At 35.9% G+C, this 23589-nt stretch overlaps 1 pseudogene; it reads left to right on the top strand.

The window, feature by feature from the left end:
- The first annotated feature begins 790 nt into the window (after positions 1–790).
- Positions 791–23212, top strand: LOC133250033 (peroxiredoxin-6-like; annotated as a pseudogene).
- Positions 23213–23589: the final 377 nt, after the last annotated feature.

The following is a 23589-nucleotide window of genomic DNA, read 5'->3' as shown; positions in this document are numbered from 1 at the left end:
ACAGCTAGAGTTCCTATCCTCCAGGACAATCAGTTGTATAGGTGAAAGAGTAAAGGTGGAAATGACCCAAACCCTTGCTGAAGGGCAATATCATTTGGACTGGTAGCCGAATGGGAATCACAATGGAAAGAACTTCTCAGACTTCTTTGTGAGGACATGTGTTATAAGATAGTCAGGAGAAGAGGGAAACAAAAAGGCTGATGACTCCTCAGGTCACAATGATGGGAAATTAAACTGTGTATGAAATTTCTGCAAGAATTGTGTGTCCTTAAGCTGACAGGCCTGGGGAAAAAAAGAAAAACAATTAAGTCACTAAGTTGTATCACAAATAAATAATTTTGAAAAATACAGAAAATGTGTAAAATCAACCAAAATGTAGTAGCCATGGTTTAATGTATGATTAAAGTCATTGTCAACATGAAAGTATTTTAAAGTAGGAATGGAATCACAGACATCCTTACACATTTTATGTGAAATATCAAGAAAGCTGTCTGAATTATCAAGCAAGCTGTCCTAGATCCTCTTGATAGAAACATCTTTTATTATATTATTTTATTTACTTGCTTCAGTATGACACTTATGTGAATAATTAAGCCTTTCAATACTTCCCTCATTTGAGTCACTTTTTGGAATTTAATATTGTTAATGCAATGCAGTTGTTCCCAGTTTTAGTCTTTAGAGAGAAGAAACTGTCCCTGGGTCAAGGAAAAGTGTTAAATAGTAATTGGTTTTGGCAGGGAGATCTATATTCATCTTCCAGCACCTTCTCCTTTGGGGCTCTACTGTCACCATGACCTCCACCTCCTTCAGCAGCATTCCAAATGTGCAGTGCTGCAGGCCAAAAGATGTATCTTGTGACATTCCCATAGGTAGGTTTTGCTTCCTAGGGAAATACTACTTATTCACATAAGTTTTCAAGATTGTTGAGGAGGAAAACACCTTCTTTTCCAGTGCCTACGTGAGACACAGCATTGTGTTTTTTTTTAGCAGAATTTACTGCTCATTTTTTTTTTTCCTTCAAATAATGACATGAACTGCCTAATAATACTTTGTTCTTAATTATACTCCAAAGGTGGATAATTGGCACAAATTTAAATTGTTTTACATAAAATGGTACCCTCAATATTAACTGAAAACTAACTTAAAGTTAATTGCTCTAAGTTCAAAGCACTAAAACAGCAGGAAAGAAAGCTTGGTCTTTAAGTTGGTTCCATATAATTATGCTTCTAAAAATGACTGTACCATATTGGAAAATTTGTGAAATCTGTCTTACTATGATCATATCATACTTCATATCTATTTTTTCTCTTACTAATACTTTTATTTTTAAACTGAAGATTTAACTATCTCTGCAAAATTATTAGAAAAACTTTAAATTGCTGAAATTATTGCATTTTCTCCATTCACTATTTAATTTCTGGTCAACATTCACTTAGCCTAAGAAAGGATTAGAAAAGAAAAGAAACAATATAAAATTTAGATGTCATATAAGGCATTCCTGAAGAAACAATCTACATTATAAATATTTATGAGATAAAATTATCCACACATAATTAAATTAATAATTTCTTTATTTTCACTTCAACTTTTGATATATGTATATATTATCAAATAGTAGATATATAGTGTTGTAATGTAAATTTTTATGCTTGAAGATATCAGAAAACATCCATTAAATTTAAGTGATATTAAAATGATGACTTGTGGACATTTAAATCAGTTTAACCATTATAATTACATCCATGAAATTAAAAGATGCTTACTCCTTGGAAGAAAAGTTATGACCAACTTAGATAGCATATTCAAAAGCAGAGACATTACTTTACCAACAAAGGTCCATCTAGTCAAGGCTATGGTTTTTCAAGTGGTCATGTATGGATGTGAGAGTTGGACTGTGAAGAAAGCTGAGCACCAAAAAATTCATGCTTTTGAACTGTGGTGTTGGAGAAGACTCTTGAGAGTCCCTTGGACTGCAAGGACATCCAACCAGTCCATCCTAAAGGAAATCAGTCCTGGGTGTTCATTGGAAGGACTGATACTAAAGCTGAAACTCCAATACTTTGGCCACCTTGTGGGAAGAGTTGACTCACTGGAAAAGACCCTGATGCTGGGAGGGATTGGGGGCAGGAGGAGAAGGGGGCTACAGAGGACGAGATGGCTGGATGGCATCACCAACTTGATGAACATGAGTTTGAGTGAACTCGAGGAATTGGTAATAGACAGGGAGGCCTGGCGTGCTGCGATTCATGGGATCGCAAAGAATCAGAAACGACTGAGTGACTGAACTGAACTGAACATTATAATACCACCCATTTCCCCCAGTATATCAGAGATTCATGGATATTCAAGGTAGTCCTGATTCTGACTTTTACCTTTTGCAAATGGCTATCATTGAAATATCACCATATTCTTTTAAATTATGTGTTTGCTTCTTCTCCTTTTATCTTGTCAACTATTTGTGACTCATGGATATTTGTGTACAACATTTAGCATAGTACAGACCACATGAGGGAAATTCAATATTTGTTACATAACTGAATGTAAATGAATATTTTTATTCATAAAATGCTTGCTTATTTTTCAAATTGAATGCTTGATTCACATTTATCATGGAAATAACACTGTTGACAGCCAAGGAAGGAGGCTTAATTAGGGTTTAGAAAGAAGCATTATAGAATTACTAGTTTGTCCTTGAATTACCTCATACAAAAATTATTCCCAGTATTATGTATTTGACAAAGGTAAATAGCCTACCATTCATTATTTTCAATGAGCTTATATCTTAAATGGCCAACATTAAACCATAAACTACTCAAGGGAGGCAAGTTAACACTTCACTATACATCCAATATCACTACGTACCTAGTGTGTTACCTGCTTCAAAATAGGACTCAAATCAACTATGACTACTCTAAAAAAGCAGAAAATACTATTTGTTAAATCCAATACCACACTCAGCCTTGCATATTGAAGTTAAAAAGATAGTTCCTTCTCTTAGTGTTTATAAACTAGCAGAGAAAGAATAGTTATCAAGGAGTGAAAATGCATGGTGATAAACAGTGTGTTTGTGAAACTGAAGCAGGCTTCTTTGGTTTAAGGAAGTTTTCAAAGAACTCACATATATGTTATGAACTAAAGAACAGTAAAGTAGAGTAGATATTTAACAGTAAAATAAACTAGATCTAGTAAACTAGATACTTTCTATGGCACCCCACTCCAGTACTCTTGCCTGGCTGCAGTCCATGGGGTCAGGAAGAGTCAGACACGACTGAGCGACTTCACTTTCACTTTTCACTTTCATGCATTGGAGAAGGAAATGGCAACCCACTCCAGTCCTCTTGCCTGGAAAATCCCATGGACGGAGGAGCCTAGTAGGCTGCAGTCCATGGGGTCGGGAAGAGTCAGACATGACTGAGTGACTTCACTTTCACTTTTCGCTTTCATGCATTGGAGAAGGAAATGGCAACCCACTCCAGTGTTCTTGCCTGGAGAATCCCAGGGATGGGGGAGCCTGGTGGGCTGCTGTCTATGGGGTCGCACAGAGTCAGACACGACTGACACGACTTAGCAGCAACAGCAGCAGACACTTTAAAGAGTTGATGAAAGATTTCTAGGAAAAGTGGAAGGCACATGAACAACTGTTTTAGCAAAATAATATCATGATACCATTTGTATTTAAGAAAATACCACTGCCTATGTTTTGGAAAATGATTTGGTGAGGGTCAGACGAAAGTTGCTTCATACAACTCCACAAAAGACTTATGTTGTCTGTGATAATATAACATCACTGAGAATGAAAAGTATAGGACAGATTCAGAAACTAGTAAGAAGATAGTCTTAACAGGACTTATTCTTTCTATATATGTAAAGTTAGAGAGAAGGTATATACATATTCTGCCTTAGAGAGTTCTTTCCACTATGTCTTCAAGTATCATCTATCTGTAGCTTGATGACTCCCCACAAAAACCTCCATCTGAGAGCTTCCTTTCCATCTCAAGACCTAGATTTATCTGTTCTCAGTTACCTGTATTTCCATGATTCAAGGGCATCTCAAGTTTAATACATTCAAGAATCAATTTATTTTACCTGACAGACTTCTCCTATGTTTCCTATCTCAAAGAATGGCACCAATATCTCTGAAGCTGCTGAAGCAGAAAGCTGAATGATGATAAACCCTTAACATACTTCCTCTGTAACTGTGCATATGTGAAAAGACCAAGTCCTATTAAGATTATTTTGTTATTGTTCAGTCTCTAAGTCATTTCTGACTCTTTGCAACTCCATGGATTGAGGCGTGCAGGCTTCCGTATCCCTCACTGTTTTGTTACTAATACCTGAATCTGTCTTCTTCTCTCCATTCTTGTTGATATTTTAGTACAACCATAACTTTTGTGGAGTTCTGTAAAACAGCCCTGTAGTTGATCAGCTTTTGTCTTCACACTCACCAAACCACACTAGGTAGATGTTTAAGAAAATCAGTAAAGCCAACCCATCCTTGTCAAAGCAGCTTTTTTCCCTGTGATCATAAAAAAATACTATTTCCAGGTAAAAATAGAAAACTTTAATTAGTTAGTAAGTATCTTTCACCAATATTTCCATAAAACTTTATAAAGCATGTGCTCAAAATAACTAAATCAATATTGTGCAGTCAATAGACTTTGGATTTAATAGAATGCTTCCCCTAGCCTGGGCTTCCCTGGTTGCTCAGACAGTAAAGAATCTGCCTGTAATGTGGGAGACCCACGATCCCTGGATCAGGAAGATCCCTTGGAGAAGGAAATGGCAACCCACTCCAGTATTCTTGCCTGGGAAATTCCATAGAAAAAGGAGCCTGGTAGGCTACAGTCCATCGGTCAGAGTCAGACAGGACTAGCAACTAACTTTTCATTTCCCCTAGCCTAGTACTTTCAAATAATTTGTGAGAAATTTAAGAATTAACATCAACTTTATTGAAGTGGATGAAAACCACAGAGAACAAGCTTATATACAGCCTTAGAAGCTCATGGTGCTGATTCTATATAGCTTCTGTAATAGACTGCATTGGATATACAAATGATCAAATTAAACTAAATTTCAAAATATATTGTAAATGTGTATCCAGAGTAAAACAATATTTTTTAATATACATTTATTTATTTAGATTGGAGGCTAATTACTTTACAATATTGTTGTGGTTTTGCCATACATTGACATGAATCTGCCACATGTGTACATGTGTTCCCCATCCTGAACCCCCTTCCCACCTCCCTTCCCATCCCTTCCCTCTGGGTCATCCCAGTTTACCAGCCCCGAGCACCCTGTCTCATGCATCAACCCTGGACTGGAGATCTGTTTCACATATGATAATATACATGCCATGCTCCCAAATCATCCCACCCTCACCCTCTCCCGCAGAGTCCAAAAGACTGTTCTATACATCTGTGTCTCTTTTGCTGTCTCGCATACAGGGTTATTGTTACTTGCTACTGCTGCTAAGTCGCTTCAGTCATGTCCGACTCTGTGCAACCCCATAGACGGCAGCCCACAAGGCTCCCCCGTCCCTGGGATTCTCCAGGCAAGAACAATGGAGTGGGTTGCCATTTCCTTCTCCAATGGGTTATTGTTACCATCTTTCTAAATTCTATATATATATGTTATTATACTATATTGGTATTTTTCTTTATGGCTTATTTCTGGAGCCTATTATACAGAGTGAAGTAAGCCAGAAAGAAAAACAATAATTTTTAAAAGTATGTCCAAGATTTATATTTACTTCTGTTAAATGTTAATGCATTTATTCATTTAAAGTGTAACTGATTTACAATATCATATTAGTTTCAACAAAGGGATTCATTATTTTTAGGATTATACTCCTAAAAGTTATTACAAGATAATGGGTATAAATCCCAGTGGTACTGTTTAATATATCCTTGTTGTTCATCTATTTTACATGGTAGTTTGTACCTCTTAATCCAGTATCCAAGCCTTATCCTTTTGCCTTCCCTCTCCCCACCCTCCTCGGGTAACCAATAAGCTTGTTGTCTGTATCTCTGAGTCTGTTTATGTTTTTGCTATATATATTTGTTGGTTTTACTTTTTTTATTCCAAATATAAATGACATTATACGGTATTTATTTTTCACTGTCTGACTTATTTCACTAAGCATAATATTCTCTAGGTCCATCCATTTTGCTGAAAATGTCAGAATTTCATTTTTTTGATTGGCTAAGTGAAATTTCAATAGGTAGATAGATACACACACACACACACACACCACATTTTCTTTATTCATTGTTGATGAATAAAGATGCACTGTTGATGCACTGTAGATAGACCCTCAGGTTGCCTCCCTAGTTTTTTTTTTTTTTTTTGTCTTCTTCTGATTTTTTAAATTAATTTATTTTTAATTAAAGGATATTTGTTTTACAATATTGTGTTGGTTTCTGCCATACATCAACACGAATCAGTCTTGGGTATACATATGTCCCCTCCCTCTTGAAATAGCTTGGCTTTTGTAAATAGGAATGCTATGAACATTGAGGTGTGTGTATCTTTTTGAATATTTTTTTCTTTGTCCATTTAGAATATATACTCAGGAGTGAAATTATTGGATCATATAGTACTTCTATTTTTAGTATTTTTGTTGTAGAATCTGAAGTCACAAAATACTTCTCAGAGGACACTCAAGACAGTGGAGTATAGTTCATTAAGCTATCAGGTCCAAGGGGAATTGGTTCCCAACAAGGACCTCAATGATATTGGAGGACTCAGTTTTACACCTTTTGCTACATGGCCGGTTACATGTTAGTAATTAGTTTTACAACATGTAGGTAAGGAAGAATTAACAATTACAGCATGCAGGTGCAGGCACCATCATTAATCTAACTGAGACAACCTGACCTTTACTTCCAGTCTTTGTTTGCCATCTGTGAGGAGGGGCTTTCCTGGTTTTTCTTTAAGGATGGTTAACAGGGTTCAGGCCCAATTCACATCCTGCCTTGAGATGGCTGACAGTCTTCAGGATGAAATCCCTTTTGCCCTCCCCGCAACACTTTGAGAAACTTCTATACCGGTTTCCACAGTGGCTGAACCAATTTATATTCCTGCCATCAGTATTCCAGGGTTCTCCTTCTTTTCTCCACATCCTCATCAACATTTGTAATTGTAGACATTTTGATGAAAGCCATTCTGCCAGGTGTGAGGTGATATCTCATTGTTATTTTGATTTTCATTTCTAGCATAATTAACGATAGTGAGCATCTTTTTATGAGGCTATTATCCACCTATATATCTTCCTTTGAAAAATACCTATTCAAGTCTTTGCCCATTTTTTGGTTGAGTTTGTTGTGTGTGTGTGTGTGTGTGTGTTTTGAGATTGTCTTTAATGAGCTGTTTAGATATCTTGGATATCAACACTTTATCAGTCTTACTGCTTGTAAATATTTTATCCCATCCTCTGGTTTGACTTTTTGTTTTGCATCATTAAAGAAAAACCAGGAAACCCCCTCCTCACATATGGCAAACAAAGATTTGGAAGTAAACGTCAGATTGTCTCAGATTAATGATAGCCCCTGTACCTGCATGCTGTAATTGTTAATTCTTCTGCACCTGCATGTTGTAAAACTAATTACTAACATGTAACCAGCCAGAGCCAGATAATATTGCCATGTTTTATGCCAAAAAGTGTTATGTCTATGTTCTCTTCTGAGAGGTGTATGGTTTTGGTCTTACATTTAGGTTTTTCACCTATTTTGAGTTTATTTCCATATATGGTATGAGAAAAAGTTGTAACCTTTGACATATTGCGGTCCAGTTTTCCCAGCACCACTTATTGACAAGACTGTCTTAACTTTGTTACATATTTTGTCTCCTTTGTTGAGTTGATTGACCATGGGTATGTGAGTTTATTTCCAGGCTTTCTATTCTGTTCCATTGATCTATATGTCTGTTTTGTGCCAATACATGTTGTTTTGACCACCTGAGCTTCATAGGATAGTCTGGGAAGGTCATATCTTCAACTTTGTTCTTTTGTCTCAAGATTGCTTTGGCAATTCAGCACCTTTTCTGTTTCCATATGAATTTTAGGATAATTTGTCCTAGTTCTGTGAAAATGTCATGGGTAGTTCCATAAAGATTGTATTATATCTGTACATTGCTTTGGGTAGTACGGACTTTTTAACAATATTACATCCAAACCAAGAGCACAGGCTATCTTTCCATTTCTTTTTAGCAACTTCAGTTTCCTTCATCAGTTGTTTCATAGCCTCCGGATTATGGGTCTTTCATTTCTTTGGTTTACTCCTAGGTATTTTAAGTTTTGATGCAATTTTAAATAGCACTTCTTTACTTTCTCCTTCTGATATGTAATTGAAGTGAAGTGAAATCGCTCAATCATGTCCGACTCTTTGCGGCCCCATGGACTGTAGCCTTCCAAGCTTCTCTGTCCATGGGATTTTCCAGGCAATAGTACTGGAGTGGATTGCCATTTCCTTCTCCAGCGGATCTTCCCGACCCAGGGATCGAATCCGGGTCTCCCACATTGTAGACTGACGCTTTACAGTCTGAACTTATATGTAATTACTAGTGTATAAAGAAGCGGCAGATTTCTGCATGTTAATCTTGTATACTGAACCTTTACTGAATTCATAATGATTTTTTAAATACTTTTTTGGTGGAGACTTTAGTTTTCTATATAAAGTTCATTTAAACTGCTAATAGCGACCGTTTTACTCCTTACCTTCTAATTTGAATGTTATTTATTTATTTATTTATTTATTTATTTTTGTCTGACTACTGTGGCTAGGATTCCAATACTATGCTAAATAAACATGCCAATAGTAAGCAATTTTGGCTTGTTCCTGAATTTAGAGGAAAGGCTTTCAGCTTTTCAGCATTGCATGTTATATAGGCTGTAGGTTTTTTGTAAATGGCCTTTATTATGTTGAGGTATGTTTGTTCCCTCCATCCCTACTTTGGTGAGATTTTTTGTCTTTCTTTTAATCAAGAATGGATGTTGACTTTTGTCAAATGATTTTTCTGCACCTATTGAGATGACCATGTGGCTTTTTTCTGACCTTTTGTTAATTTGTTGTATTACATTGATTGATTTGTGGATACCAAGTCATCTTTGAATCCCTGAAATAAAGCTAATTTGATCATGATGTATGATATTGGATATATATCAGATTTGGGAAATAACATCCTATGAACGTGTTTGTTGCTCAGTCGTGTCTGACTTTTTGAGACCCTATGTACTGTTACCTGCCAGATTCCTCTGTCCATGGGAGTCTCCAGACAAAAAGACTGTAGTGGGAAGCCATTTCCTTCCCCAGGGGATCTTCCCAACCTAGGGATGGGACCCAGGTCTCCTGCATTGCCAGGGGATTCTTTACCAGCTGAGCTACCTAGGTACCTGAGTTCAACTGGCCCTCTTAATCTCTCATTGGATTCTGTTTGCTAATATTTTTAAGGATTTTTGTATCTATATTTATCAAAAATATTGGCCTGTGATTTTCTCTTTTTGTACTGTTGTTTGGTTTTGGTATCAGGGTAATTGTGGCCTCATGGAATGCATTTGGGAATGTTATGAACTTTTCAATTGTTTTGACCTAGTTTGATAAGGTTAGATATTAGTTCTTTATATATTTGGTAGAATTTCCCTGTGAAGCCATATAGTCCAAGACATTTGTTGGCTGGAAGTTTTATAATTACAAATTCAATTTCACTACTAGTGTTCAGTTTGTTCAAATTGTCTTTGTTCTTGCTTCATTTCTTGGCAGGTTGTATGTTTCTAGAAATCTGTCCATTTCTTTTGGGTGTCCACTAGGTTGATGTATAACTCCTCATAGTATTCTTTTCTGATTTTTTTTTTCTATCTCTTGGTAATGTTTGTTATTTCTGCACTTTCACTTCTTATAATTGTTATTTGGGTACTTTGTTTCCTTCTTAGTGAACCTGACTAATGATTTATCAATTTTATCTTTTCAAAACCTTCCATCTTGTGTTCATTTATCTTTCATATTATTTTTTTTCTATTTATTTTTTGTCTCTTTATTAATTCTTTAATTATGGTTATTTTGAGCTTTGTTCTTCTTTTGCTAATCTTTTAGGTGGTAGGTTAGTTTGTTAACTTGAAATTTTACTTGTTTCTTGAGGGATGCCTGTATTACTATGAACTTCTCTCTTAAAATTGCTTTTGCTACATCCCATAGATTTTGGAAAGCTGTGTTTCTATTTTCTTTTGTCTTGAGGTATTTTATGAATTCTTCTTTGATATCATCATTGACCCATCAATTTTATAATAGCTTGTTGTTTAGTGTTGAGAGGGTAACAGGCAGGAAGGCTAAGGGCCCCCAAACGGAGGAAATAGGCTGCAAGTGTCAGACAGTTTTTCTCTCTCCCTTCAGCAACAGGAGGAAATAAACTGTAAGTATCAGATTTTTTTTCCCTTTTCTATACAAAATTAAAAGGAGATTTCTTTTAAAATTGTGTTCCATGACAACACCTGGTTCCACCTGAACTTAACTTTTCTCAACCCTTGAGCTTTTCTTATGGAAATATTTTTCTTAAGCTGTTTTAATGAACTATGTATTTGCCTTACACTCTATCTTTCTTCAAGTCTGTTCTACCTAAGACTCAGAACTGACTGGACAAACCAGTGTATTTTAACCAACAAACCAGTATGTTTTACTCATGCAAATGTTCTCCTAAACTATGTTAATGAGACTATGTATTTGCTTGGAAACCTATCTTTCTTCAAGATTCATATCAATTATTTTATGGCCCAGGATGACTAACCTTGTGCCAATGTTATCTCAGAATGCATGTTGTGGGAGAGGGGCCTGGTGCCACTCTCTGAGTTTTGGGACATTTCCTTTTTCTAATTAGCAGCCTGCTGGTAAGTATATAACTTCCTGCTAAAGACTAGCAGGGGGGCACTCTTTCTGCCCTCTTCTGATGTCTGTGTCAGAAGTGCTGTCTCTCTCTTTTATACTTTAATAAAACTTTATTACACAAAAGCTCTGAGTGATCAAGCCTCCTCACTGGCCTCAGATTAAATTCCTGTCCTCCAGAGGACAAGAATCCCAGTGTCTTTCATGGCTCAGCAACAACCTTTCAGTATTTGCATACTTGTTCTTTTCCCATTTTTATTTATGTCATTTGGTTTCTAGTTTCATACCATTTTGGTCAGTCAAAGTCCTTGATATAGTTTCTATCCTCTTAAATTTATTGAGACTTGTTCTGTGGCCTAGCATGTAATCTATCTTGAAGAGCATTTTATGGGCACTTGAAAAGAACATGTATTCTTCTGTTCTGGGATATAATGTCCTATAGGTACTTATGGAGTTCCACTGGGCTATTGTTTCATTTAATACCACTGTTTAAGAAAATTTAAAAGAAAACCTTTTAAATTTCGGTCTAGATGATCTGTCCATTAATATAAGATTTTTTTTGTCCTTACCCAGAAAAATAAACATAAAGGAACACAAGCATACTGCTAAGGAAAATCAAACCACAAGGGAAGAAACAAGAAGAAGGAGAAATAAGCAGAGAAAAACTCAAAAAATAATTAGAAAACAAGTAATAAAATGTCAATAAGAGCGTATCTATCAATAATTACTTTAAAAGTAAATGAATGATCCAGTCAAAAGACACAGAGTGGATGATTGGATTTTAAAAATCCAATTCTTTCTACTTACTTACTTCAAGGTATCACTTCAGATCCAAAGACACACACAGACTAAAAGTGAGGGAATGGAAAGAGATATTTCATGCAAATAGAAATTATAAGAAAGGGAGAATAACAACATATTTCTTTTAAACAAATTCTAGAACAAAAGATGAGGAAAGTCATTATATAATAATAATGGATACAAGAGACAGTCAATGCAAGGGAAGAAGATAAAATCTGTTCACATGTATGCACCAAATATTAGACACACCAAAACATATAAAACAAATACTAACAGACATGAAGGGAGAAATGGCAATAATACAATAATATTAGGAGACTTTAAAACCACAGTTATATTAAAGAACAGATCATCTGTTCATTATATCTAGTATAGGTTTTTTTTTTTTTTAATTTTTATTACCAAGGGGTTAATACATGATAAGTTATTTGTTTTCCCTTGGTTTCTAAATAATAATCTTGCTAGGTAGAGTATCTTAGATTATAGACTTACCATTCCAGCACTTTGAATATATCATGCCATCTCTCTTCTGGTCTATAAAGCTTCCTTAAATTAGCTGATAGCTGAACAGAAATTTCCCTTGTTATATGACTCTTTTTTTTTCTCTTGTTCTTTTTAGAAATATTTAGAAAGATGGTAACAATAACCCTGTGTACGAGACAGCAAAAGAGACACTGATGTATAGATCAGTCTTATGGACTCTGTGGGAGAGGGAGAGGGTGGGGAGATTTGGGAGAATGGCATTGAAGCATGTATAATATCGTGTATGAAACGAGTCGCCAGTCCAGATTCGATGCAGGATGCTGAATGCTTGGGGCTGGTGCACTGGGACGACCCAGCGGGAGGGTATGGGGAGGGAGGAGGGAGGAGGGTTCAGGATGGGGAACACAGGTATACCTGTGGCGGATTCATTTCAATATTTGGCAAAACTAATACAATATTGTAAAGTTTAAAAATAAAATAAAATTAAAAAAAAAAAGAAATTTCTTTTTATCTTTAACTTTTGCAGTTTTATTTATGGTATTTCTTTTTTTTTTTAATTTTATTTTATTTTTAAACTCTACATAATTGTATTAGTTTTGCCAAATATCAAAATGAAAAATATCATGTAAGAAACGAATTGCCAGTCCAGGTTCGATACACGATACTGGATGCTTGGGGCTAGTGCACTGGGACGACCCAGAGGGATGGTATGGGGAGGGAGGAGGGAGGAGGGTTCAGGATGGGGAACACATATTTATGGTATTTCTTGATGTATTTTTTAGGATTTAATCTTGTTTGGAAACTCTATGCTTTCTGAACCTTGATATCTGTCTTTCTTCAGGTTCATGTAGTTTTTAGCCATAATTCCCTCAAACACATTTTTGATTCCTTCTCTCTCTTTTCTCTGGGACCCCATTTTATGTTTAATGTTATCACAGAGATCTCTGAAACTGTTTTCATTTTTAATTTGTTTTTCTTTTTGCTACTATGGTTGCATGATTTAAGTGTATATTTTTGATAAGAAAAATATTTTATGGAATGAAATAGCTATATTTGAAAGATATTCATAATAAGTATAAATGAATTATTAAAAATGTAAAAAGTAATGTATTTTGTATTTATTTAAGCAATCAAGTTTAATGAGTGATCACATTTAATTGATATACCTAAAATATTAATCATGTTTCATAAAAAACATACATAATAGCATTAAGGAACTTGTATCTTAAATACACTTTTATTTTAAAAAGTGAAAATACTCCTTATTTTTAATTCCATGAAATCTACAATTTACTGTTCTTGGAAAGAAAGAAAAGATGCACATACTTCCTCTGCATATGCTTAATCAACTTTCCTAATACATGGGAAAACACCAGGCACCTGCCCACATCAGGAATAGTGCTTTGTGAGTGCCTCTGCCTGGAATTCTCCCTTCCTTAAAATACATGGATAGTTATCCCTTATCTCTTTATGTTGACTTTTGAATGTAACTTTCTCTTTTCCTGATCACCTTAAAGATAAATTTCACATCTACTATCAGGGTTGCTTTTTATTTTTTATCTACACTGCTTACTTTCCTTATTTTGCTTCATAGTAGCAACCATACCAAATATAATACATATTGTTTTTATTTGTTCATGGTCTATCTGCCGCCTATAGTATGTGATCCTTTTAGATTACAGATTTTATTGACTGCTTTGGTTACTGCTATATCCCTAAAGATCAGGACAGCTGCATGTTAAATGATAAATGCCCAATGCATGCATATTTGTGGGAAATGATGTTTTATTTCTAATACTCAAGTTTATTGATTAAAAAAGGTAAGTGAAGAATTCCCATTAGCTATAGGCTTAAAAATTCTGTCTTGAGATAAGAAATGTTAACTAGCTTATTCATATTTCATAAATATTGTATTATTTTTAGTCTAGTAAAATATATTATTGGAACATATAAATTAGAAAAATCAAATCTTAATAACTTTATATACCAAGAAATCTGTCTTTGTTAATTGAGGGATGCCTTGGAAACCAATACTGTTCTCCAATATAATTAACATCTTTCCTAAAACAAATAATATCTTATAAAAGCACTTTCTGTTTAAAATCCTCTGTGTGATAAAATGTCATTAAGAGGAATGGTTAAAGGCATAAACTCTGAAGCAGAAAGCCTCAGATTAAAGCCCAGCTCTTCCATTTATTTGCTATACAGCCTTGAAAGAGACCCTTAATCTCTCTCTCTAGTTCCCACACCTGCAAAATAAGAATAAAATGAATAATTTAACTATTACTACCTTATATGATTGCTATGCAAATTTAATTAATCAATGCAGGTAAAACCTATAAAACAAAGTCTAGCAAATAGTATATAAATACATGCACAGAATACTATTTTTTAGGAAATTGTTTTTTTTTAAATCTATCTCCCTATATCTTCCCTCCCTTCAAATTTAACCATTTGCTTCCCAGACAGAATGTGATTTTTGGAGTCATGTATCAAAGGGCATATGAAGATAGAAGTGAGAAAAAGTAAATGAGTGGATTCAAAAGAGATTGCATGAAGCTGTACAATCAATTTAATCTCAGTTCAATGCATGAAAATGATATATTTTTTAAAAAGAATACATCATAAAATCACAGGCTATGAATTTGAACCCTTGTTTTTCTTCTTGTGTCTCTTTGGGAAATTGATTTTCCTGTGCTCAACAATAAAATGTAGACAATTATACTTGCATTAAATAGCTTGAGTAAATTGCTGCAAGGATAAAATATATTGCTACTAGTGAAAAGCAGTTTATGGTGATGGTAACCCACATGCCTTTCTCTCCAGGGCTTGCTATTGGATTTCAAGTTCAAAGAGGTTCATGATTTATAGATCTGCCCACTTCACCAGGAATGACTGTTTATCTATTGTAAGGTTGTTCAGTTCAGTTCAGTCACTCAGTCCTGTCTGACTCTTTGCAACCCCATGAACTGCAACACACCAGGCCTCCTTGTCCATCACCAACTGCCGGAGTTTACTCAAACTCATGTCCACTGAGTTGGTGATGCCATCCAACCATCTCACTCTCTGTTGTCCCCTTCTCCTCCTGCCTTCAATCTTTCCAGCATCAGGATATTTTCAAATGAACTAGTTCTCTGCATCAGCTTGCCAAAGTCTTGGAGTTTCAGCTTCAGCATCAATTCTTCCAATGAATATTCAGGACTGATTTCCTTTAGGATGGAATAGTTGGATTTCCTTGCAGTCCAAGGGACTCTCAAGAGTCTTCAACCCCACAGTTCAAAAGCATCAATTCTTCAACACTCAGCTTTCTTTATAGTCCAAATCTCACATCCATACATGACTTCTAGAAAAACCATAGCCTTGACTAGACGGACTTTTGTTGGCAAAGTAATGCCTCTGCTTTTTAATATGCTGTCTAGGTTGATCATAACTTTTCTTCCAAGGAGTAAGCATCTTTTAATTTCATGGCTGCAGTCACCATCTGCAGTGATTTTGGAGCCCCAAAACATAAAGTCTGTCACTCTTTCCTCTGTTGGAATATACATAATTCACTGACAATTCTATGTGGTTTATAAGAGACATATCTAAGATGGAAGGACACAGGCTAGAAGCAGGTTAAGAATCAAAAAAGTTATAACATGTAAATTCTAAATTAAACAAAAATAAAAAGTGCTTGTAGCTATATTACTATCCAACAAAATAGACTTTAAGGATAAGACAAAGTGAAGCTGAATAAAATTATGGTCATTTTATAATGACCATAATTATTTCAGAAGGAAAATATAGCAATTTTAATTTAGCTTACACTTGAGAATGTAGCTGCAAATTTTCTGTTTAAGTGCTGGTTCTGTCATTTTGAGCTTGAGAAATAAACTCTTTCAAATAAAAAGAAAATGTAGGAAAGCTACTGATTAGCTCATAAGGCTGGCAGGAAGTTTACAAAACTAGATACACAGAAAGAAAGACAGCAATGCTAAGTTTCAACTACTGCATCATGATTATAATGCAAGCGACAGTCAGGTTACAATGTCACGTGGACACAGCTGGAGCAGCTGACACCAACACTATGGCTAGATATAGCTGCTAACACCACTGGATTTCCTGGGCAATTCTGGAGGATCTACATGGGTGAGTTAATCCTAGATCTTTCTCATCACTTGAAAAAAAGAGCCCAAGAATCCTAATCATCAAATCTTTTCAGGCTACAAATTGACAGATACATACAAATGTATATAAAATTTTTCTAAAGGCATAGTCATTGAGAAAATTTAAAAAAAAAAAAACCTACAAGTAAAAATTTGCTTTTGCAAATTACAGAACAAACATGGCCTCTACAACTACAGCACAAGGCTAAAATATTCAACTTTTCATGGAAATTGCTACCCTGATGGATTTCAACGTCTTTTTTTCATGCCTTACTTGAATGGATTCCTGACTTATTCATTCAACAGTAGGGAAGGTGGCAAAAATATCCTTAAATAATTCAAAGTGCAAAATCCAACCTCCAAAACAATTAATAGATTGTCTCAACTTTCTTCCAGTTTTATTGAGCCACTATTGATATAGAGTTCTGTGATCCTTTGGCCTAAAATAGTCACCATAGCAGAGCTTGCAATTTGACAGACAAAAGACAAGCTGACAGCCATTCCTCAATCATAGACTGCCCTTCCAGTGCTAAGCTGAATTTGACATTTTAATTTAAAAGGTATTTTAACATAGATACACACACACACACACACACACACACACACACACACACATTCTGCTATTACAAAATCAGTGTTATCTTACCTGAACCAAAAAGAAAAAAAATCTCCTGATGTTCAAAAGGCAGATTTTTTTTGTAAGAAATATATTACGGTTCTATATACATGAATCCTGATAGATTTAAAATAATATTACTAGTTTATTATTGTAATGTATCTTATCACTACAGAAAATAATAATAACTAGTAAGAATCAAGAAGGAATTACTATAAGTACAGAATTCAAATTCCTGTTTCTATAATTATTTACCAACTTGAGTGAAAGGATGTGTAAGTGGGCATATGCATGACTGTTATAACACATTAATGAACAGGAATCATAAATATATCAAAAATCATTGTATTAGTTTTATTTTTAAGAAGGAAAACCTTAATTTGTTAATTAGGATTACTTAGAGAAATATAAATAGCACTATATTTGGTTTTACAGAACAACTAGCACATAAACTCTGAACAAAATATATTTAATAAGTAAAAGAAAATACAATGTCACTATATGACCTATTCAATCAAATAAGGCAGTGGCATAATCTAAAAGCATCAAATTGACTAAAATAGCAATTTTCAGTATAACCTGCACCATCTTGCCCATGAAATCAGCTGTTTGGCATCCAGAGTCAGCCAACAGCTGGTCTTGTCCCAGTTGGTTGAATCGTGAATGTGGAACTGACTAAGGAATCCAAGCATCTCAAATTTGGTATAGAGGCCTTGTGGGGAGATTTGAGGGAGGCGTATTACCAATCCCTCATGGATGTCAAGGAATTATTGTACTTCTTTTCAGTATACTGTCTTACCATATTACATTTTGTTAGGAAAATAAAAAGAAAATTCCATTAATTCCAGATTAGCTACATTTTTAGAAACTATGCTAAACTTGGAGTCATTGAAGGAGAAAGACAACCAAAGCCATTAACCGTAATTTTTACTAAATCTTTGCTATATGAGAACACTTTAAAAAGATGCCTCTGTGGAAACAGGAAACAAAAATTTATACAATAGATTGGGTAAGGTTACTAGAGTTTGGTATGACTTGGTTCTAACCATTGTTGAAAAAAATGTTGAAATTTTTGGCCAGCATGGAGAAACTGAGGTTGCCTTAATCATAGGACTGGATGCAGCATAATTAAGACTGGGGCTGTAATTAAGCCCATGATAAATAATTGAATGTTTGTTGAATGAATGAATAGCCACTGGCTGACCAATTTGGATTTAGCAAGAGTTCAGGGAAGAAAAGTTGAGAGCTAAGACATTGGTAGTCTCACTGGAAATTTTTCAGTCTATCAGCATCTTTTACCAAATACAATTCTATTATTTTCTTTCCTTCCATGTTATTAATTTCAGTAAAGTTTCAGGAATACAAAAGCAACATTCAAGTAGCAGTTGCATTTCTATACATTAAGCATAAACTCTCCGGAAAAAAAGAAAAGAAGTAAACAATCTTTTTTTTTTTTTGGATATATAAAAATATTTTAGTTTCAATCTTTTATTAAAAGGGAAGGTAGGTTTTAAAGATTGAGAGACACAGAGTTTAAACTCCTGATTTTCTGGTGGTCCTTAAATTCTTGAACTTTTAGCCGTTTCTTGAACTTCCTTTCCATCACTAGTAGTTTTCTTTTTTTTTTTTTAATTTAATTTTATTTTTAAACTTTACAATATTGTATTAATTTTGCCAAATATCGAAATGAATCTGCCACAGGTATACCTGTGTTCCCCATCCTGAACCCTCCTCCCTCCTCCCTCCCCATACCCTCCCTCTGGGTCGTCCCAGTGCACCAGCCCCAAGCATCCAGTATCGTGCATCGAACCTGGACTGGCGTCTCGTTTCATACATGATATTATACATGTTTCAATGCCATTCTCCCAAAACTCCCCACCCCCTCCCTCTCCCACAAAGTCCATAAGACTGATCTATACATCAGTGTCTCTTTGCTGTCTTGTACAGGGTTATTGTTACCATCTTTCTAAATTCCATATATATGCGTTAGTATACTGTATTGGTGTTTTTCTTTCTGGCTTACTTTACTTTGTATAATAGGCTCCAGTTTCATCCATCTCATTAGAACTGATTCAAATGTATTCTTTTTAATGGCTGAGTAATACTCCATTGTGTATATGTACCACTGCTTTCTTATCCATTCATCTGCTGATAGGCATCTAGGTTGCTTCCATGTCCTGGCTATTATAAACAGTGCTGCGATGAACATTGGGGTACACGTGTCTCTTTCCCTTCTGGTTTCCTCAGTGTGTATGCCCAGCAGTGGGATGGCTGGATCATAAGGCAGCTCTGTTTCCAGTTTTTTAAGGAATCTCCACACTGTTCTCCATAGTGGCTGTACTAGTTTGCATTCCCACCAACAGTGTAAGAGGGTTCCCTTTTCTCCACACCCTCTCCAGCATTTATTGCTTGTAGACTTATGGATCGCAGCCATTCTGACTGGTGTGAAATGGTACCTCATAGTGGTTTTGATTTGCATTTCTCTGATAATGAGTGATGTTGAGCATCTTTTCATGTGTTTGTTAGCCATCTGTATGTCTTCTTTGGAGAAATGTCTATTTAGTTCTTTGGCCCATTTTTTGATTGGGTCATTTATTTTTCTGGAGTTGAGCTGTAGGAGTTGCTTGTATATTTTTGAGATTAGTTGTTTGTCCGTTGCTTCATTTGCTATTATTTTCTCCCATTCTGAAGGCTGCCTTTTCACCTTGCTTATAGTTTCCTTTGTTGTGCAGAAGCTTTTAAGTTTAATTAGGTCCCATTTGTTTATTTTTGCTTTTATTTCCAATATTCTGGGAGGTGGGTCATAGAGGATCCTGCTGTGATGTATGTCGGAGAGTGTTTTGCCTATGTTCTCCTCTAGGAGTTTTATAGTTTCTGGTCTTACATTGAGATCTTTAATCCATTTTGAGTTTATTTTTGTGTATGATGTTAGAAAGTGTTCTAGTTTCATTCTTTTACAAGTGGTTGACCAGTTTTCCCAGCACCACTTGTTAAAGAGATTGTCTTTAATCCATTGTGTATTCTTGCCTTCTTTGTCAAAGATAAGGTGTCCATATGTGCGTGGATTTATCTCTGGGCTTTCTGTTTTGTTCCATTGATCTATATTTCTGTCTTTGTGCCAGTACCATACTGTCTTGATACTAGAACTAATCAATGATTATAGTAAAGTTGCAGGATATAAAATCAACACACAGAAATCCCTTGCATTCCTATACACTAATAATGAGAAAACAGAAAGAGAAATTAAGGAAACAATTCCATTCACCATTGCAATGGAAAGAATACAATACTTAGGAATATATCTACCTAAAGAAACTAAAGACCTATATATAGAAAACTATAAAACACTGCTGAAAGAAATCAAAGAGGACAGTAATAGATGGAGAAATATACCATGTTCATGGATTGGAAGAATCAATATAGTGAAAATGAGTATACTACCCAAAGCAATTTATAGATTAAATGCAATCCCTATCAAGATACCAATGGTATTCTTCACAGAGCTAGAACAAATAATTTTACAATTTGTATGGAAATACAAAAAACCTCGAATAGCCAAAGCTATCTTGAGAAAGAAGAATGGAACTGGAGGAATCAACCTACCTGACTTCAGGCTCTATTAGAAAACAATCATTTTTATAACAACATCAAAAAGAATAAAATACTTGTGGATGAATTTAACCAAGGAAGTTAAAGACTTGTACATTGAAAACTATAAAACATTAAAGGAAGAAATTGAAGAAGACATGCCTGAATGGAAAAACAGTGTGTGTTCTCAGATTGCTACTTCTGTTTGTCTAAGTCATGTCTGAATCTTTTTGACTCTGTAGGCCACCAGGCTCCTCTGTCCATGGGATTTCTCAAGCAAGAATACTGGAGTGGGTTGCCATTTCCTTCTCCAGATGGTCTTCCAGATGCAGGAATCGTTTCTGCATCTCCTGCATTGGCAGGAAGTTTCTTTACTGCTGAGCCAACAGTAACGGTCTGTAGTGATTTCAGTTCTGTTCAGTTCAGTGCAATCGCTCAGTCGTGTCCGACTCTTTGTGACCGCATGAATCACAGCACGCCAGGAGTCCCTGTCCATCACCAACTCCTGGAGTTCACTCAAACTCATGTCCATCGAGTCGGTGATACCATCCAGCCATCTCATCCTCTGTCGTCCCCTTCTCCTCCTGCCCGCAATCTCTCCCAGCATCAGAGTCTTTTCCAATGAGTCAACTCTTCACATGAGGTGGCCAAAGTACTGGAGTTTCAGCTGTAGCATCATTCCTTCCAAAGAAATCCCAGGACTGATCTCCTTTAGCATGGACTGGTTGGATCTCCTTGCAGTCCAAGGGACTCTCAAGAGTCTTTTCCAACACTACAGTTCAAAAGCATCAATTCTTTGGCACTCCACTTTCTTCACAGTCCAACTCTCACATCCATACATGACCACTGGAAAAACCATAGCCTTGACTAGACGGACCTTTGTTGGCAAAGTAATATTCTGCTTTAGAATATACTATCTAGGTTGGTCATAACTTTCCGTCCAAGGAGTAAGCGTCTTTTAATTTTATGGCTGGAATCACTATCTCCAGTGATTTTGGAGCCCCAAAAATAAAGTCTAACACTGTTTCCACTATTTTCCCATTTATTTCCCATGAAGTTATGGGACCAGATTTACAGATTTAATAAAATCCATGGCAAAATTTCAATCGCATTTTTTGCAAATGCTGGAAAAATAATCCTCAAGAATCAAATGGAACCACAAAGATTCAAAATAGCTAAAGCAATCTTGTGAAAGAAGAAAAAGTTAAAGGCATCATACTTTTAATTTTCTATTTGTATTACAAAGCTAAAGGAATCAAAACAGTATGATACTGGCATATAAAGAAACACATAGACCAATAGAATAGAATGAAGGACCCTCAAATAAACCCACACATGTTTAATCAAATGATCTTTAACAAAAGTGCCAAGAATATAAAGTGGGCAAAAAATAACTTCTTCAATGAATACTGTTGAGATACTGCATATTCATATACAAAAGAATGAAATTGGACCCTTATCTTACACAATATACAGAAATCAACTTAAATTAAAACCTTAAACATAAGACTTTAATTGTAAAACTCCTAGAATAAAAAAAAAATAATTTCTACCTCAGTCTTTACAATGCATTTTTTAAATGACACAAAAGCATAGGCAACTAAGAAATGAACAATGTAATCAATAAAATTTCCTATGGAAAAGGAGAAAATATTTGTAAACCATATGTCTGATAAAGGATTAATATCCAAAATATATAAGAAAATTCTATCACTCAATAACAAAAACTAAGCACATTAAAAATGTGCAACTGGAGAAATTAGAACCACAGGCTAGTGGCTGTCGGTCCTGCATCTCCTCCTACATCCGTACCACTGCTGCCGCCACGGGCGGAGGTCTCCTCCTCCAGGATGAGGCTCCCAACTTTGAGGCAAGTACTACCATCAGCCGCATCTGTTTCCATGACTATCTGGGAGACTCACAGGGAATTCTCTTCTCCCATCCTTGGGACTTTACCCCAGTGTGTACCACAGAACTCGGCAGAGCAGCAAATCTGGCACCAGAATTTGCCAAGAGAAAAGTTAAGATGATTGCTCTTTCCATAGACAGCGTGGAAGGCTATCTTGCATGGAGCAAGGATATCAATGCTTACAATGGTGAAGAGCCACAAAAAAGTTACCTTTTCCTATCACTGATGATAAGAATGGGGACCTAGTCATTCAGTTGGGCATGTTGGACCCACCAGAGAATGACGAAAAGAGCATGCCTGTGACCGCTCATGTGGTGTTTACTTTTGGTCCTGATAATAAACCGAAACTGTTCATCCTCTACTCAGCTACCACTGGCAGGAACTTTGATGAGATTCTCTTTCCAGCTGAGAGCAGAGAAGAAGGAAGTCACCCCGGTTGAATGGAAGAAGGGGACAGCATGATGGTCCTTCCAACCATTCCTGAAGAGGAAGCAAAAAAAACTTTTCCTTAAAGGAATCTTTTCACCAAAGAGCTCCCATATGGCAAGGAATACCTCTACTACACCCCCAGCTATAGGCTCGCCACAGAGTTGGTACTGGAGCTGCCCACTTAGCACCATGAGCCAGAGGATGGCAGGTGCCCATCATGTTTCCCCACAGCAATCCATTAAAAACATCCTGGTGTGATCACAGCCAAGGTCTTTAGGTTGCTATGCTACTGGCTTATTAAATGAAAGCAGTTCTAAAAATCCCTTGGGGTCCTTTGTGCCTTCAACTGCTTTCTCCTCTGTTCATATATCTTCACACTCTCTGCTGACTCTCTTTGAAATTTGAGACTCATCTTAAATCTCTGCAGGGTTTATGACCAAGAGGTGGCATCAGTTTATGGTCAAAAAAGCCTGCTTTGCTCCATCATAGTGTCAGCTGAAATGCTCATTTCACTTTTTAAAACCTGAATGGAAAAAACAGGGTGGGGGGGGGCGGTCTTAAGATGGCAGAGGAATAGGATGGGGAGACCACTTTCTCCCCCACAAATTCATCAAAAGAACATTTGAACACTGAGTAAATTCCACAAAACAACTTCTGAATGCTGGCAGAGGACATCAGGCACCCAGAAAAGCAGCCCATTGTCTTCGAAAGGAGGTAGGAAAAAATATCAAAGACAAAAAGAGAGAC

Source organism: Bos javanicus, chromosome 6 (genome assembly GCF_032452875.1).
Source record: "Bos javanicus breed banteng chromosome 6, ARS-OSU_banteng_1.0, whole genome shotgun sequence".
Classification (NCBI taxonomy): Eukaryota; Metazoa; Chordata; class Mammalia; order Artiodactyla; family Bovidae; genus Bos; species Bos javanicus.
This window is presented reverse-complemented; position numbering and strand designations above follow the sequence as displayed.